Source organism: Lissotriton helveticus, chromosome 6 (genome assembly GCF_964261635.1).
Source record: "Lissotriton helveticus chromosome 6, aLisHel1.1, whole genome shotgun sequence".
In the NCBI taxonomy this organism is placed as follows: domain Eukaryota; kingdom Metazoa; phylum Chordata; class Amphibia; order Caudata; family Salamandridae; genus Lissotriton; species Lissotriton helveticus.
This window is the reverse complement of record NC_136067.1, coordinates 1017673951-1017689379: the sequence shown is the minus strand read 5'-3', so window position 1 is coordinate 1017689379 and position 15429 is coordinate 1017673951.

The following is a 15429-nucleotide window of genomic DNA, read 5'->3' as shown; positions in this document are numbered from 1 at the left end:
GAATGAATGCTTAACTAGACTGGATGCTGAGCAGCACCCAATCGACGACCTCACCGGACTCGACACCAACCAACATATGATGGGCAGCTTCCCCGAACCCAATATGAAGCAGCATCCAAGCGACATCAGCAACCTTTGTCGACAGCTTCATTTGTTTCTAAGTGAGAAGCTAACTTTGAGATTGGGTGAACCTCATATTTCGATCTAATCCATGCTCACTTGCGGTCAGCTTCAAATCTTACACTAGTCCCGGTCCAACGTGACCAGTTGCCACAGTTGGTGCTTGGTGCATTTTGGCACTATTTTTAAATGCCAACGTTAAAAAATGTGTAACTCCAATTATTCTAATTGGAATTTTGTTATTTCAGTGTGATTTTAATTATAACAATTTACTCTATTTTTTAATTGGTTTGGAATTTTTCTTGTGTTGTGTTTTGACTTTATTACGGTTTGAGTGCTGCATAAATACTTTACACATAGCCTTTACGTTAATCCTGTCTACTATGTGCCATGGCTATCAGGGAGATGAGCCCAGGTTAATATACTGACTTTAGTGTTTCACACTGGGTAGTCACCTCCTCAACTAATATACTAGTTGTGATTAGGTATGTTTCCAACTGTATTCTCTATGGTCAAATGGATTTTTGTCGATCACACATATTTTTTTTTCCACATAACATCTCTTGAAATAATTATGTTATATTGATAGTACCGTTTCTATACATTGAATATTTGGGACATTTGGATCACTACAGATCCAGTAATGATAATAAGGTGGCTAACAAAATCCTATAGAAACTATTTTTTCATAAAAGAGCTTTGATATAAACTTTGCCTGTATTTTAAAAAATTAAGTATATTTATAAAAAATGAAAAGGTTGTATTTGCATTGCATTGCTGGAAACAGTTTTATGCTGATGACGTATTGATAGCTCACACTTAGGGGCCGAATATGATGGCGGACGGACCTGAGTCCGTCCGCCACCATAGAGTAGGAGGGACCGTCCGCAGGGGCTGCGGCGGTCCCTCCGTGCAGATTAGGATGTGACCCCCAGGGTGGCGGTCACATCCTCAATCTTTAACATTGCGGCGGGTGCAGCTTCAAGCTGCACCCGCCGCAATGTTAAAAATGCATGCACGGCATTTGCGTGCACAAAGCAGCAGGCAACGCACGGTGCCTGCCGCTTTGTCCACGCAAATGCAGGGGGGTACCATAGGTACCCCCCTCATGTGCACCCCCAGCCCCCCTTCGCCCAGGGGGCCCGCAACGGGCCCCCGAAGTGAAGCTCCGTATGCTTTTCCACAGCGGAAAAGCCGCCGTGGAAAAGCATACTTTGTACTCCATCCTAATATGGATGGTGGTGTCTGATAGACACCGTCAGCCATGTTAATGCTTTTCCGCCGCGGTCGGAAGGCGACCGCGGCGGAAAAGCGGAGGACAGATTGTAAGACCCACCAGCCATCCTAATTTGGCGGTGGGTCTTTCAAGCCTCCGCGGCGGATTTCCCGCATCCTCCGGGCTGGCGGTGGCTTCTGCCGGCCCGGTGGATGCGGGAAATCCGCCAACGTTATAGGCCCCTTAGTTGGAGAGAATTATTGCCAATTTTATTTGCTTAGTAGCATTTACTGCTATGGCTTTTATTTAATTCCTCAGACTGATAAAGCGTTGTTGCACTGTTGTATTGCTGATAAAATTTCTTTGTAGCTCTGGGTGATTTTCACTGATGAAAAGTAGCTCCTACTATAGAAATGGTTGGAGATTCCAGGCTAGAACGAGAATATCTTTGAAGCATTTGCGTACACATTTAAAGTAAATTAGTATGAAGCACTTAATTACGGGTGCTATATTACTATTAAACTCACGGAATACATTTTATTACCTTCAGAAGGATGAAAGTCCGAGTCAGGCAGCAGCGCCTTGTAGACAGCACTAGTTCCTGAGCAAACAATCTTATCAGAAATAGAGAATTGCTCCAACTCGGCAGAAATGCTTGAAGCCAAAGTTAAAATATTTTTTTTAAAGTGCATAGAATTTCTCAGTGCTGATATTCTTGCACACAATGACAGCTTTGTGAATCAGGAGGGTGCATTGTGAAACCTCTGCAGAAGTGTTGTGATATGGATGTATGATACACTTCAGCAGAGATTTCTGTTGTAAAATGATTTAGGTACACATGCATCAAATAAAATACCGGTCGCAAAGGAGCAGAATCACAGACAAAAAAAGAGACAAAATGAAGGTCAGAAATGAGCAGAAAGAGGCAGAAAAAAGGTCAGCAATGAGAAGAAAGTGGTAAAATAAAGTTGAGAAACGATCATAAAGAGGCAGAATAGAGGTGGGAAATGAACAAAAAGAGGCAGAATAAAGGTCGGAAACCAGCAGAAATAGGCAGAATAAAAGTCAGCAATGAGCAGAAAGAGGCAAAATAAAGGTTAGAAACGAGCAGAAAGAGGCAGAATAAAGGTCAGCCACAAGCAGAAAGAGGCAAAATAAAGGTGTGAAATGAGCAGAAAAAAGGAAGAATAACCCCTTCGACGCTGATGACGGAGCGGTTCCGTCATCAGCGTCGGTTGGGCTGTGCTGATGACGGAACTGCTCGGTCATCGGCACAGCCCTCGGGGGGAGCACTGGCGCTCCCTCCCTGGGGCATTGATCTTGGTGCTTTTCCCTGGGGTGGCAGCGGAAGACTTTCCGCTGCCACCCCCTGGCCTCCTCACGCGGTCACCCACAAGCAGAAAGAGGCAAAAATAAGGTGTGAAATGAGCAGAAAAAGGAAGAATATCTCCTTCGACGCTGATGACGGAGCGGTTCTGTCATCAGCGTCGGTTGGGCTGTGCTGATGACGGAACCGCTCCGTCATCGGCACAGCCCTCAGGGGGAGCGCTGGCGCTCCCCCCTGGGGCATCGATCTTGGTGCTTTTCCCTGGGGTGGCAGCGGAAGACTTTCCGCTGCCACCCCCTGGCCCCCCCACGCTTCCTGGTGATGTCAGCGTGCACAGCGCGTGCCGACGTCATCAGGAAGCGCTGGACGCGCTGGAAGCCATTTCTTTCCAGCGCGTCCAGAGGAAGGGTGAGTGTCGGTGGGGCGGGGGGCCCGTTTCTCGGTGCCTTGAGGCATCGGGGGGGGAGGAAACAGTATTTCCTCTCCCCTGATGTCCCAATGCAGGGCATTCCTGGTGCACGAGCGCGCACAGCGTTGCGATCGTGCACCAGGAATGCCCCACTAGACACCAGGGATTGTGTGCTTTAGGTTATTTTGTGTTCAGGAAGTGACCCCTTGGGCAAGGGTCGCTTCCTTAGGGGGCAATTTAATTTTCAGACCATTTTTTTTGGCCGATCTGCACCCAGGGGAGGTAGAAAAGCCCACTAGATACCAGGGATTGTTATTTTTTTTATAAAGGAAGCGACCCCTTGGGTAAGGGTCGCTTCCTAGGGGCCAACAATTTTTTTTAGACTTGGCTGTTTTTTGGGCCTAATCTGGACCGGGGGGGGGGGGGTAGAAAAGCCCACTAGACACTAGGGATTGTTGTTTTTTTTATAAAGGAAGCGACCCCTTGGGCAAGGGTCGCTTCCAGGGGGCTAAATCATTTTTTTTTAGAGTTTTCTGCCCCCATTGGCGGCAGATCGGCCGCTTTTTGGGAGAAATCTGGTCCCAGGGGGGTAGATTAGCCCACTAGACACCAGGGATTTGTTTTTGTTTTTTATAAAGGAAGCAACCCCTTGGGCAAGGGTCGCTTCCAAGGGGCAATATAAATATTTTAGACTGTTCTGCCCCCCCCCCCCTGGGGGCAGATCGGCTGTTTTTTTACCGTTTCTGGACCCGGGGGGGGGGTAGAAAAGCCCACTAGACACCAGGGATTGTTTTCTTTTGTATAGGAAGCGACCCCTTGGCCAAGGGTCGCTTCCTTGGGCCCATTTGTTTTCAAACATATGTTCTGCCCCCTCTGGGGGCAGATTAGTGTCTTAATTTGGCCTCTCTGCCCTCTGTAGGGTTGTTTCTAGGGGGCCCACATTTATGAAGATTTATATTCTGCCCCCCATGGGGACAGACACCCCATTTGTGACATACCCTGTGACATAGCCTGTTGTAATGTGTGTTGTTTTTGTTTCTTCTAATGTGTTTTGTTTTATTTTCTCTTTAGATTGTTGCAGTGTGCAGTTCTGTTACTGGTGGTTCTGCTGTTCTGCTGTCTGTGTAGTTGCATGTGTTTGGTAAGAGACCTTTTTTGTTCAATTATGATTTGTAATTGTTTTTTTTGCAAAGTGTGTAATAATACGAGTATGTTTGGTTTCTGTTTTTTGTGATTGTAAAACATGTTTTGCATTTGTTCTTGATGTGTACTTCTGTAGATGTAAGGTTTTTTTTCTTCTTTCTAGTGGGATATCGTTGCCTATTTGCTGTGTCTTTGCAGAGTAGGTGCTGGTGAGTGTAGCTGTCTCTTGTAAGTGAATTGTATATTTTTTCAGTATATAGATCTTTGTGATAAAGGCTTACACTTTTTTACTTACTTTGCACAGTGTCGGGTTGTTGAGTTGTTTGTGCAGACTCCTTTCTTTGTAAGGATAATGGCTAGCCGCCGGATTACTGCTCAGCAAGTTGTTGGAATGCTTTTTGATTCTTCCTCTGACCATGGTCCAGAGACAGACTCTGATTCTGAGCCAGAGGTGGGAGGTGAAGATTCAGGTAGTGAGTTTTCTCTACACATGGCTTCATCTGATGATGAAGATACCCTGAGTGCTGATGAAGCTACCTTTGGTGTGGATGAAGGGCCTGTGGTTGCGGAGGACATTGCTGTGCCGATAGTGCGGCAAGAGGCATCTCGGCTGCAGCCTGGGGCTGCTAGACTTCCAGTTGGTGTAGTGAGACAAGAGGCAGCTGGGCGGCAGCCGGCGGCTGCAAGACTTGACGTTGAAAGTTCTGACCTCTGGGTTGCACCAGGAATGGTGCAGCCGGCATTGCCTGAATTTACTGGTGTTCCAGGGTGTAGGGTGAACACTGAAAACTTTTTGCCAATTGATTTTTTCAAGCTGTTTATGGATGATGTGTTTTTGGCAGAGATTGTAGAGCAGACTAATTTGTATGCAGAACATTTTTTGAGGGTGAACAGTGCCAGCCTTAAGCCCCACGCTAGAGCTACCCGGTGGACTCCCACAAATTTCAAGGAGATGAAAAAGTTTTGGGGTTTAACTTTTTTGATGGGCTTGCTTAGGAAACCATCAATGGCTTCATATTGGTCTACTAGTCCCTTGATGGCAACAGCTATATTTCCAGCAGTCATGAGTCATGATAGGTATTTCCTTCTGCTTCGGGTGATGCATTTTGTTGACAATGGTTCTGCTTTGGCACGAGATCACCCTGATTGTGACCGTCTTTTCAAGATTCGGCCTGTCATTGATCATTTCGTTGATCGATTTCCTGAGATCTTTTATCCTGGGAAAGAAATTGCAGTGGATGAGTCTTTGCTGTTGTTCAAGGGCCGCTTGGTATTTCGGCAATACATTCCTAGTAAGAGGGCACGCTATGGAATTAAGCTTTATATGCTTTGTGACAGTCTGACTGGATATGTCTCTAATTTCAGAGTGTACACCGGTAAGGAATCCAGGATTAACCCCCCTGGTTGTCCGTCGAATTTTGGAGTGACTGAGAAAATTGTGTGGGAACTTGGTCGATGATTTTTTAACAAAGGCCATCATTTATATGTAGATAACTTCTACACTGGTGAGCGGTTGTTCAGGGAATTGGCCAAAGTGGACACTGTTGCTTGTGGCACAATCCGCTCAAACCGTAAAGGTTTCCCAAAAGAACTTGTTTGTCAAAAGCTTGCTTGGGGACAGTGCAGTGCATTACTTTGTGAGGAGCTTCTAGCTGTGAAGTTTTCAGACAGGAGAGATGTCTACATGTTGACTTCCATACATGATGAAAGCACTGAACTGGTGACTGTTTGGGGTCAGGTTGCAGAAGCGCGCAAACCTGTGTGCATTTTAGACTATAATAGGCACATGGGTGGTGTTGACAGAGTAGATCAGAGGTTGGAACCCTATGCTGTTCTTCGTAAGGATTACATTTGGTACAAGAAGTTGGCTATCCATCTTTTCCACTTGGCAACCTTTAATGCTTTTGGTGTGTTCCAGAAATCTTGTCCCCAAAGATGACTTTTGTAAAGTTTCAGGAGTCTGTAATAGGCAGCCTTGTTTTAGTGGAACAGGCAAGTGTTCCTAGAGTTGGAGTGGTGGAGGTTGTTGCCAGATTGAAGGATCGCCACTTCCCTGATCAAATTCCTCCTACAACCTCAAAAGATTTTCCCAGTCAGAGATGTAGAGTCTGTTGGCGAAGAGGTTTGTGGAAGGAGGTTTGAATGTACTGCCCCGAATGTCCTTCAAACCCTGGGCTGTGTGTACCTGCTTGTTTTAGAATGTACCACACGCAAAATAATTTTTGGGAGCATCCATGAGTGGTAAAGTGAACTGGCTGGTCTCTATTCTTTAAAACTTATTGTTCAGTTTCAAAGTTGGCATTTGTGTAGTGTATTTAGATTTAGTTGTTGTGTTAGTAGTTTGTATCAATATGCAATTTGTTTTTGTTTTTCATTTGTTTTGAAAAAAAAAAGTATGAAATCCAACCAGTATGTGTGTGTGTTTAAGGAATAGATGGCTGTGTAGGGATCTTGTTTTTCTTAGTCTCTGTGCCAACACCACCTCGGGACCGGACATCGCCATCGCCATCCCCCAAGGATACAAGATCTCCAGGAAGGACCGCCCCATCCACCCAGGAGGAGGAATCGCCATCGTCCACAAATCCAGCCTCCGCCTGAGCACACTCCCTGACGAGTCCACAGAACTGATGGAACACCTTCACTTCAAGATACTGGCCAGCCCCACCGCCGCCCTCCGAGGAACCCTCATCTACCGACCCCCTGGACCCCGTGGACCCTTCGCCAACTCCATCACGGACATTATCTCCCCGCAGGCCATCGCATCCACCAACTACACCCTGCTGGGAGACCTCAACTTCCACCTCGACAATCAACTGGACCCCAACACCACATCCCTCCTGGACAACCTCCACAACATTGGACTCCGCCAGATCGTGACCGAGCCCACGCACTCAGCAGGACACACCCTCGACCCCCTCTTCACTACAGGAAACTCCATCACCTTCAGCCACACCACCGAACTCCCATGGACCGACCATCGTTGCGTCCACTTCACCTTCAGAACACCCACCATCCACAGACACCAGCACCTGCTTCCACAAAGAAACTGGACCAAAATCACCGATGACCAGCTCACCTCCTCACTCAACAACTCCACCCCAACCATCGCGGAAAACGACGACCCCAACACCGCAGCCCGAACCCTGCATAGATGGATCTCGGACAGCACCAACACCATAGCCCCCCTCAAGAAAAACAACAATACCCGTGCCAAGAAAGCCAGATGGTTTACCACCAAACTTCGAGAGTCCAGGCGCACATGCCGCCGCCTCGAAAAGGCCTGGAGAAACACCAAATCCACAGAAGCCCACAACAACTTCAGAGCCGCCACCAACGCCCACCATCAACTCATCAGAGAAACGAGGAAAAAAGCGATTGAAGACAGAATCTCCACCCACGCACACAACAGCAAGGAACTCTTCAGCATCATCAAGGAGTTCGCCCAACCCACCAGCGAGTCTACCGACATCCCTCCCTCACAAGACCTCTGCGACAAACTCAGCATCTTTTTCCACCACAAAATTAAGAGCATCTACGACAACTTCGACGAAGACAACCAACACACTGAACCCTCACCAACCACACCCGACACCCGGAAACCAGCGATTGATGACTGGACAACCCTCACCACCGAAGACACACTGAAGATAATGAAGTCAATCCACTCAGGGGCCCCCACGGACCCCTGCCCCCACCACATCTTCAACAGAGCCGCCAACACCATCGCACCCATCCTCCGCCAAACCATCAACCGCTCCCTGACGACCGCCTCATTCCCCGACGACTGGAATCACGCCGAGGTCAACCCCCTCCTAAAGAAACCCTCAGCGGACCCCACCGACCTCAAAAACTACAGACCCATCTCCCTGCTCCCGTTCCCAGCGAAAGTCATCGAGAAAGCCATCAACAGCCAACTCGCCACATTCATTGAAGAACACAACATCCTCGACTCCTCCCAATCCGGCTTCAGAAAAAACCACAGTACGGAAACCGCCCTCCTTGCCGCAACAGACGACATCCGCACCTTACTGGACAAAGGAGAAACAGTAGCCCTCATCCTCCTCGACCTATCAGCGGCGTTCGACACAGTCTCCCACCGCACCCTAATACTCAAACTCCACGATGCAGGAATCCAGGACAAGGCCCTCGACTGGATCTGCTCCTTCCTCTCCAGCAGGACGCAGCGGGTCAGACTCCCCCCTTTCCTCTCGGACCCCACACCTATCACCTGCGGAGTCCCCCAGGGCTCCTCCCTCAGCCCGACGCTCTTCAACGTCTACATGGCTCCACTTGCCCCCATCGTCAGAACCTACGGACTCAACATTGTGTCATATGCAGACGACACCCAGCTCATCCTCTCCCTATCCAACGAGCCCAACACCGCCAGACGCAACTTTCGAGAAGGCATGGAAGCCGTCGCCAAATGGATGAAAAACAGCTGCCTACAACTAAACACCAACAAAACAGAAGTACTCATCATGGGCCCAAACCCCGACGCCTGGAGTGACACCTGGTGGCCCACCGCCCTCGGAAACCCGCCACCCCCACAGACCACGCACGCAACCTGGGAATCATCCTGGACTCCGAGCTCAAAATGGACCGCCAGATCAACTCTGTCTCATCTTCCTGCTTCCACACCCTCCGCCTCCTTCGTAAGACCTTCAAATGGATCCCCCTCGAACACCGAAAGACAGTCACTCACGCCCTGGTCACCAGCAGACTCGACTACGGCAACGCACTCTACGCCGGAATAAACAAAAACCTCATCCGTAAGCTACAGAACATCCAGAACGCCGCCGCAAGACTGGTCCTCAACCTGCCAAAACACTGCCACATCTCCCAGCACCTGCGCACACTCCACTGGCTCCCCGTCGAGGCGAGAATCACCTTTAAGATGCTCACCCACGCACACAAGGCCCTCCACGGCACCGGACCAGCATACCTGAACAGCCGACTCAAATTCCACGCACCCCAAAGGACCCTATGATCAGCCCAGCTTTCCTACGCTGTGGTCCCCCGCACCAGAAAGACCAGATCGGGAGGCCGCTCCTTCTCCTTCCTCGCGGCCAAAGCATGGAACGCCCTTCCGCTCCACCTCAGACAGACAACATCGCTCCCCATCTTCACAAGAAACCTCAAAACCTGGCTCTTCGACAGACCCCCTCCTTGATGGAATGGAACCTGCACCCCCTAACCCCCCCACCCCTAGCGCCTTGAGACCCTTACGGGTGAGTAGTCGCGCTTTAACAAACTCCTGATTGATTGATTGAAGGGGTACATTCCGCTTACGAATAACCTGCCAATTGTAGTTATTGTTGAAAACCCATGGGACTACATGGTGAAGTTTCTCTGGTGAAATCTAACAATTAATTGTATCCACAATATCCTGCAAAACTCACAATGTCTGTCATATTTTCCTTGCAATATTGCGCCCAAATTGTCACGCAGCACAAGTAAACAACAATTTTGTCAAAACTAATTGGTTTAGCTAGGGGGGTCACATGGGTTTTCACTCCTTCCTCGGTTGCCATCTAGAGAAACCTAGCATACCCACACATTTTTGGAAAGTAGACATCTGGGGGCTTTCAAAGGGGTATGGCTTGCATGGATCCTCCAATGTTCCTTTTCTCAGAATCCCTAGCAAACTTTAAATGTAGCTCAAAATGTTTTTTTTTCAAACATTTTTGTGTTTAAAAGTGTGGCATCACTGGGCTCACACAAATTTCCACCCACCCCGCGTTCCCCTAGGTCTCCCGAAAAAAATGGCACCTCACTTGCCTGGGTCTGCCTAGTGCCTGCGACAGGAAACAGCGCAAAACGCAACGTGTTCGCACCCCATTTTCCCATTGAAAACTGGCCCTTTTTTGGCAAAGTGCCTATCTTTCGTTTTGGAACCCTAGCTCTGACGGCACCAAGGGAAACCTAGAAAACCTATACATTTTTGAAAACTAGACACCCAGCGGAATTCAGGATGGGGTGACACGACTGCCTCCCACCAGGTTCTGTTACCCAGAATCCCTTGCAAACCTAAAAAATTGACAAACAAAACGCATTTTCCTCACATTTCTGTGGTGGAAAGTTCTGTAATCTGCGTGGATCAACAAATTTCCACCCACCCCGCGTTCCCCCAGGTCTCCCAAAAAAAATGGTACCTCACTTGCGTGGGTAGGCATAGTGGCTGCAACAGGAAAATGCCAAAATCGTACGGTGGAGACTTAAAAATAACCTATAGCAAAACTACCTTATTTTTTGAGGGGGGGCACCTGAGTTTTTGGCCCGGGGCTCGGCGGCAAACTTGAGAAACTACCAAACCCAAACACTTCTGAAAATGAGACACCCAGGGGAGTCCAGGGAGGTATGGCATGGGTGGGTCCCCCAATGTTTCCTACCCTGAATTCCTTGCAAACCTTAAAATTAGGTTAAAAAAATCACTTTTCCATACTTTTTTGCGTGGCATCTCCGTGCCGGCACAAATGTCCTACCACCCAGCTTTCCCCTTGTTCTCCCGAGTAAAATGATTCCACACTTGTGTCTATTTTTCAGAAATGTGTGGGTTTGGTAGGTTTACCTAGATGGCCGTCTGCAAACTAGACACCCGGGGAGTCCAGGGAGGTATGGCATGCATGGGTCCCCCAATGTTTTCCTACCCAGAATTCCCTGCAAACCTTAAATTTAGGTTAAAAAAACACTTTTCCATACATTTTTGCGTGGGATCTCCGTGCCGGCACAAATGTACTACCACCCAGCGTTCCCCTTGATCTCCCGAGTAAAATGATACCTCACTTGTGTGGGTGGGCCAAAGGCCTGTGACAAGGATGACCCCAAAACAGTAGAATTCTCTGTGCTTAATTTGTCAATCCTGAACGCTACAATTTCTTAAAAAGAAATTTTTGGCCTGTTCTGCTTTGGGGCACCCACACAAGTGAGGTATCATTTTACTCGGGAGAACAAGGGGAACGCTGAGTGGTAGGACAATTGTGCCAGGCAAAAAAGTATGGAAAAGTGATTTTGTTTACCTAATTTTAAGGTTTGCAAGGAATTCTGGGTAGGAAAACATTGGGGGACCCATGCATGCCATACCTCCCTGGACTCCAAGCCCCGGGCCAAAAACTCAGGTGCCCCCCCAAAAAATAAGGTAGTTTTGCTATAGGTTATTTTTAAGTCTCCACCGTACGATTTGGGCATTTTCCTGTTGCAGCCACTATGCCTACCCATGCAAGTGAGGTACCATTTTTTTCGGTAGACCTGGGGGAACGTGGGGTTGGTGGAAATTTGTTGATCCACGCAGGTTCCAGAACTTTCCACCACAGAAATGTGAGGAAAATGCGTGTTTTTGGTCAATTATTTAGGTTTGCAAGGGATTCTGGGTAACAGAACCTGTGGGAGGCAGTCGAGTCACCCCATCCTGAATTCCCCTGCGTGTCTAGTTTTAAAAAATGTATAGGTTTGCTAGGTTTCCCTAGGTGCCGGCAGAGCTAGACTTCAAAAACAAAAGGTAGGCACTTTGCCACAAAAGGGCCTGTGTTCACTGCAAAATTGCGGTGCGAACACGTTGCGTTTTGCGCTGTTTCCTGTCGCAGGCACCAGGCAGACCCAGGCAAGTGAGGTACCATTTTTGTCGGAAGACCTGGGGAGATGCGGGGTGGGTGGAAATTTGTTGATCCACGCAGATTCCAGAACTTTCCACCACAGAAATGTGACGAAAATGTGTTTTTTTGGTCAATATCTTAGGTTTGCAAGGGATTCTGGGTAACAGAACTTGGTGGGAGGCAGTCGTGTCACCACATCCTGAAATCCCCCGGGTGTCTAGTTTTCAAAAATGTATAGGTTTGCTAGCTTTCCCTAGGTGCCGGCAGAGCTAGGGTTCAAAAACAAAAGGTAGGCACTTTGCCACAAAAGGGCCCTTTTTCACTGCGAAATTGTGGTGCGAACACGTTGCGTTTTGCGCTGTTTCCTGTCGCAGGCACCAGGCAGACCCAGGCAAGTGAGGAACCATTTTTTTCGGAAGACCTGGGGAAATGCGGGGTGGGTGGAAATTTGTTGATCCACGCAGATTCCAGAACTTTCCACCACAGAAATGTGACGGAAATGCGTTTTTTCGTCAATATCTTAGGTTTGCAAGGGATTCTGGGTAACAGAACTTGGTGGGAGGCAGTTGAGTCACCCCATCCTGAATTTCCCTGGGTGTCTAGTTTTCAAAAATGTATAGGTTTGCTAGGTTTCCCTAGGTACCGGCAGAGCTAGGGTTCAAAAACAAAAGGTAGGCACTTTGCCAAAAAAGGGCCCGTTTCCACTGCGAAATTGCGGTGCGAACACGTTGCTTTTTGCGCTCTTTCCTGTCGCAGGCACTAGGCAGACCCAGGCAAGTGAGGTACCATTTTTTTGGGGAGACCTGGGGGAACACGGGGTGGGTGGAAATTTGTTGTTCCACGCAGATTACAGAACTTTCCACCAGAGAAATGTGAGGAAAATTCGTTTTTTTGTCAATTTTTTTGCTTTGCAAGGGATTCAGGGTAACAGAACCTGGTGGGAGGCAGTCGTGTCACCCCATCCTGAATTCCCTTGGGTGTCTAGTATTCAAAAATGTATAGGTTTTCTATGTTTCCCTAGGTGCCGGCAGAGCTAGGGTTAAAAAACGAAAGGTAGGCACTTTGCCAAAAAAGGGGCCGTTTTCACTGCGAAATTACGGTGCAAACACGTTGCGTTTTGCGCTGTTTCCTGTCGCAGGCACTAGGCAGACCCAGGCAAGTGAGGTACCATTTTTTTCTGGAGACCTGGGGAAACGCGGGGTGGGTGGAAATTTGTTGATCCACGCAGATTCCAGAACTTTCAACCACAGAAATGTGAGGAAAATGCATTTATTTGGTCAATTTTTTAGGTTTGCAAGGGATTCTGGGTAACATAACCTGGTGGGAGGCAGTCGTGTCACCCCATCCTGAATTCCCTTGGGTGTCTAGTATTCAAAAATGTATAGGTTTTCTATGTTTTCCTAGGTGCCGGCAGAGCTAGGGTTCAAAAACGAAAGGTAGGCACTTTGCCAAAAAAGGGGCCGTTTTCACTGCGAAATTACGGTGCAAACACGTTGCGTTTTGCGCTGTTTCCTGTCGCAGGCACTAGGCAGACCCAGGCAAGTGAGGTACTATTTTTTTCGAGAGACCTTGGGGAACACGGGGTGGGTGGAAATTTGTTGTTCCACGCAGATTCCAGAACTTTCCACCACAGAAATGTGAGGAAAATGTGTTTTTTTGTCAATTATTTAGCTTTGCAAGGGATTCAGGGTAACAGAACCTGGTGGGAGGCAGTTGTGTCACCCCAGCCTGAATTCCCTTGGGTGTCTAGTTTTCAAAAATGTATAGGTTTTCTAGGTTTCCCTAGCTGCCGGCAGAGCTAGGGTTAAAAAACGAAAGGTAGGCACTTTGCCAAAAAAGGGCCCGTTTTCACGGCGAAATTACGGTGCAAACACGTTGCGTTTTGCGCTGTTTCCTGTCGCAGGTACTAGGCAGACCCAGGCAAGTGAGGTACCATTGTTTTCGGGAGACCTTGGGAAATGCGGGGTGGGTGGAAATTTGTTGATCCACGCAGATTCCAGAACTTTCCACCACAGAAATGTGAGGAAAATGCATTTATTTGGTCAATTGTTTAGGTTTGCAAGGGATTCTGGGTAACAGAACCTGGTGGGAGGCAGTTGAGTCACCCCATCCTGAATTCCCCTGGGTGTCTAGTTTTCAAAATTGAATAGGTTTGCTAGGTTTCCCTAGGTGCCGGAAGAGCTAGGGTTCAAAAACGAAAGGTAGGCACTTTGCCAAAAAAAGGGCCCGTTTTAACTGCGAAATTTCGGTGCGACCACGTTGCGTTTTGTGCTGTTTCCTGTCGCAGGCACTAGGCAGACCCAGGCAAGTGAGGTACCATTTTTCTCGGAAGACCTGAGGGAGCGCTTTGTGGGTAGAAATTTGTGGATCCACGCCGATTCCAGAACTTTCCACCACAGAAATGTGAGGAAAATGCGTATTTTCCCCCTTTTTTAGGTTTGCGAGGGATTCGGGGTATCAGAACCTGGTGGGAGGCAGTCGAGTCACCCCATCTTGAATTCCCCTGGGTGTCTAGTTTTTAAAAATGTATGTATAGGTTTGCTAGGTTTCCCTAGGTGCCGGCAGAGCTAGGGTTCAAAAACTACAGGTAGGCACTTTGCCAAAAAAGGGCCAGTATTGACTGCGAAATTGAGGTGCGACCACGTTGCGTTTTACGCCGTTTCCTATCGCAGGCACTAGGCAGACTCAGGCAAGTGAGGTACCATTTTTCTCATGCGACTTCGGGGAATGCGGTTTGGGTGGAAATCTGTTGATCCACGCAGATTCCAGAACTTTCCACCACAGAAATGTGAGGAAAATGCGTTTTTCCCCCCAATTTTTTAGGTTTGCAAGGGATTCTGGGTAACAGAACCTGATGGGAGGCAGTCGAGTCACCCTATTCTGAATTTATTTCCCTTGGTGTCTAGTTTTTAAAAATGTATAGGTTTGGTAGGTTTCCCTAGGTGCCGGCAGAGCTAGGGTGCAAAAACTACAGCTAGGCACTTTGCCATAAAAGGGTCAATTTTTACCTGCAAAATTGAGGTGTGACCACGTTGCATTTTGCGCCGTTTCCTGTCGCAGGCACAAGGCCGACCCACACAAGTGAGGTACCGTTTTTATCGGGAGACTTAGGGTAATTCAGATTTGTAAATCAACTGTTATTACCTATTGAGTTTTCATGCATTTCTCCCTTCCCAATGAAAGACATTGTGTAAAAAAAAAATCTTTTTGAAAAATGACCAATAATTCTCATGCTAGTATGAGTATTTCCAATTTTGAAAATGTGCAAATATATACTGTTTCTAAACTCTATAATTTGTACCCAATTCAGAAATACATAGGTGTCTTTCATACCTATTTTTCCATGTATACATTTTCCAAGAATAAGTGCTCTATACCCAGTAAATAATAAAATACCATTGCAAGTTGCTGCACAGTTTTTGGCTCTGGGTTCGTCGGGTTCTTGGTGAAACTACAAGTCCTGTATATCCCCACAACCAGGAAGGTCAAACGGATGTAACGGTATATTGCTTTCAAAGAGCTGTCAAAATTACAAGACGTTACAGGTGAAATTGTTGAGACAGAAGGTTGTTTTTTTCAACTATTTTTTAATTATTCCAATATCTAACTGTTAGTTTCTATAAAG